This window comes from Triticum aestivum, chromosome 5D (assembly GCF_018294505.1).
Source record: "Triticum aestivum cultivar Chinese Spring chromosome 5D, IWGSC CS RefSeq v2.1, whole genome shotgun sequence".
Taxonomy (NCBI): Eukaryota; Viridiplantae; Streptophyta; class Magnoliopsida; order Poales; family Poaceae; genus Triticum; species Triticum aestivum.
The window spans coordinates 467,231,956-467,236,066 of record NC_057808.1 but is presented as its reverse complement, the minus strand read 5'-3'; the positions used below and the strand labels follow the sequence as shown (position 1 = coordinate 467,236,066).

The 4,111-nt window shown below is 47.1% G+C and overlaps 1 pseudogene; it reads left to right on the top strand.

The window, feature by feature from the left end:
* Positions 1–1,902: 1,902 nt before the first annotated feature.
* Positions 1,903–2,041, top strand: LOC123126397 (uncharacterized; annotated as a pseudogene).
* The last annotated feature ends 2,070 nt before the right edge of the window (positions 2,042–4,111 follow it).

Genomic DNA, 4,111 nt, shown 5'->3' with positions numbered 1-4,111 from the left:
ATTTGCAATATAACCTTTGCATCTTCTGGTAGAAAGGTTTATTTCACTAGGTCTTCATCCCGGGTATTTGTAGCAGGATCAATCAGGTCAGTGACCTTGTTTGTTAGGTTCCTGCCTTTTTGAGTAGTGAATGGTTCAGGAAATGCTAAAGGACTTTGATCACAAGAACTTGTACTATGAACAACATGTTTGATTTAGTTTCTTATATGATTAAAGACATCTGCATAGTTACAATCATATGAAATGCACCAGAGATACCAAGTTCATTCATTTGACATTCAAATGTATTTTTAATAGTTTATTACTCGCAATAGACATCATTTTGACACGCAGCAGAAACTCTGGCAATTAACCAGAGACACGCAAGGATACAATAATAGTTGGTTAAACAAACTAACAAAAATAACCTAAAAGCAAAAAACGAAAATCGTTGAATGTCTCGTACATTACATGAAAATAACATAGCATATCATCCGTTTGACCAAGAAAAAATGGGTTAGAGCACGGACTTCATGGTATACTGTTTTAAGTCGTAACGTCTAGACTTGTGCTTGATCATCTGAAGAGGAGCCTCGCCGTCGTTGCAGCATCTCTCCACTTTCACTCCAGTTAAGATAACAATCTCGTCGCAAAGGAGATCCATCATGTTGTCCTCATCTGAGATGCATGGCGAGTCGTCCTCATCGTCTGTCAGTGGCATGTATGGTGCAGGTACGCGCAACAAGTTCCTAAGTAGCGTGGCGATGCAGAGCATGCCAGAGCCCAAGTTAACCAGATGGAGCTCGAATATCATCCTCCTCTTGTTATCCTCGGGCAGGTCAAGAAAATCACAAATACCCCGTGGTGCCGGTGGCTGCTCCGCGCCGTCCATGGCAGAGAGGTCCAAGGCGCATAACCTGGGAAAGGGGGCTGCACACCGAGATCAAGGTGCCCATGGGGGGGGGCTGTCGTCCGGGAGCGAGAAGCCCAGCCAGAGCTTGAGATAAAAATATCAACATACACAACATAAAAATATCAATTCATGATGCATCTGATAATATTGATTTCATGTTGTGTATGTTAATCTTTTTTTATTATAAAGTTAGTCAAACTATACGAGGCTTGACTTTGACCAAATTTTATACGCAAACAAAAAAGAAACTGACGGAGAGAGTGTTAGATGATAGGCTGTTCAGGTGTGTAACGTGACATAGATGTCACGTATATTGTATGCATGTGTATCTTGTGTAAATGGCGCACGTTGTTAGTATAAGTTGAGCCTTATCTTGTATAGCTTGGAGTAGGGGCAAAGCTTAGCAACAACCTGCGCATGATGTAATCTTCTGAGTATTTAACACGAACGCGTCCCTGCGAGGAAGGCAATACGCTTCCACAATCGTAGCTTTTACATGGCAACCAGAGCCATCCTCGAGCACATCCATGGCGTCTTCAAGTTCCTTCCCATCCTCGCCATTCACACACGCCACCACCGAGAAGCTCACGAAGGGCAACCAGGCTCTATGGCAGGCGACGGTGCTCTTGGCCATCCGAGGAGCACAGATGTCCAAGTACCTCGACATCGAGCAACCGCCACCGCCCATGCAGATTGATGTGGCCTCGTCTGACGGCAAGACGACGGCGGAAGCGCCGAACCCTGATTTCCAAACCTGGTATGCTCAAGACCAACAAATCTTCTCCTATCTCCTGACGACACTTCCTCGTGAGATAGCCATCCAGGTTGCTTCATGCCACACCTCTGCTGAGCTCTGGAACACGGTGGAAGGGACGCTTGCAACTCACACCCGTTCCCAGACCACCAATGTTCGGATCGCCCTCGCCAACTTGCAGAAGGGCAACTCCTCCATCACCGACTACGTCGGGAAGATCAAGTCTCTCTGCGACGAACTGATCGCTGCAAGGAAGAGGGTGGACGACGACGACATCGTCTCCCACATCCTGGCCGGGCTAGATGAAGACTTCGACCTGGTGGTGTCCGCCATGTGTTCTCGGGTGGAGCCGGTGACCGTGGCTGAGCTGTTCTCACAGCTGCCGAGCTTCGAAACGAGGCTCAATCTTCGGGGTGGAGGGTCCCAATCCTCTGCTAACGCCGCTACTCGAGGCCGTAGAAACGGCGCTGGCGGTGGTGATCGCGGTCGCTGCCAAGGCGGCAATGGTGGTGACCGCGGCGGGCGTGGCGGCAGCTACTCCAAGCCAGGAGGTCGCGGAGGCGGACACAACGGCAACAACAGCGGCGGGGGGTAGCTACAACAACCATGCCTCTGCCCCTAGGGTCCAGTGCCAGATCTGCGGCAAGATGGGCCATCCACCCTGGAAGTGCTGGAAGCGCTATGACGAATCCTACCAAGGCATGGAGGAGAAGTCGGCCAACCTCGCTACACCGCAGTACGGGGTGGACACCAACTGGTACTTGGACAGTGGTGCCACCGATCACATCACAGGAGATTTGGAGAAGCTGACCGTACGTGACCGCTACACCGGGAACGAGCAGATTCACACTGCCAGTGGATCAGGTATGGTTATCAAACACATCGGTCATTCAGCTATTCACACTCCTGATTGTGATCTTCTTCTAAACAATATTCTTCATGTACCTCAAGCCAACAAAAGTCTAATTTCTGCTAGCCGCCTTGCCGTTGACAACAATTCCTTTGTTGAAATTCATCCCTATTCTTTTCTTGTCAAGGAACGGGGAACGAAGAAGGTTCTCCTTCGAGGCAAGGGTAGACGAGGACTCTACCCGGTTAGGCACACGGGATCCGACGTCAAGAAGCACATGCTCAGTGCCACCAAGCTATCTCCGGATAGGTGGCACCGACGTCTAGGCCATCCATCTCCTCTTATTGTTAGCAAAATCATTAGCAAGGATAATCTCCCGTGTGCAAACTCTTTCAATATAGATTTTGTATGTGATGCATGCCAAAAGGGCAAAAGTCACCAATTGCCTTATCCTAAGTCAAGAAGTGAATCAAAGTTTCCTTAACTTGTGTTCTCTGATGTTTGGGGTCCTGCTGTTGAAACAGTAGGAAGAAAGAAATACTATGTGAGTTTCATTGACGATTTCAGTAAATTCACATGGATATATTTGATCAAACACAAGTCTGAAGTTTTCCAAAAAATTCATGACTTTCAACATCTAGTAGAACGTCAATTTAATCGTAAAATCCTTGCTCCACAAACAGATTGGGGAGGGGAGTACGAAAAATTGAACTCCTTCAACAGAATAGGGATATCTCACCATTTCTCATGCCCTCACGCTCACCAATAAAATGTGTCAGCTAAGAGAAAACATCGACACATTGTCGAAGTAGGCCTATCCCTCCTTGCTCAAGCCTCCATGCCCTTAAAATTTTGGGATGAGGCCTTCATTGCTGCCACCTATTTGATAAATCGAATTCCTAGCAAGGTTATCAAGTTTGAGACACCCTTTGAAAAACTATTTCATGAAAAACCCAACTACTCTATCCTTCGAATTTTTGGGTGTGCCTGCTGGCCCAACCTTCGACCTTACAATAATCACAAGCTTCAATTTCGGTCAAAACAATGTGCCTTTCTTGCGTATAGCAATCTACACAAAGGGTTTAAATGTCTTGATATATCTACTGGCCGTGTCTACATATCCAGAGACGTCATCTTTGATGAAAACATTTTTCCCTTCGCCAGCCTCCATCCAAACGCCGGTGCTCGGCTTCGTGCTGAAATTTATTACTTTCTCCGGAGTTATTAAATCCTTCTGATCATGGGGGTGAATGTTCTGCTAATGATCATGTGTTTAATAATCCTAATCCTGCAACCAATGGAGGCTGCGTTGAGCAAAACAGTGAAAAAAAACAGCACTTCCGATCGTCATTTTATGCAACGTATAAGTGTTGGGGATCGTAGCAGAATTTAAAAAAATTTCTATGCATCACCAAGATCCATCTATGGAGTATACTAGCAACGAGGGGAAAGGAGTGCATCTACATACCCTTGTAGATCGCGACCGGAAGCGTTTCAATGAACGGGGTTGATGGAGTCGTACTCGCCGTGATCCAAATCACCGATGACCGAGTGCCGAACGGACGGCACCTCCGCGTTCAACACACGTACGGAGCAGCGACGTCTCCTCCTTCTT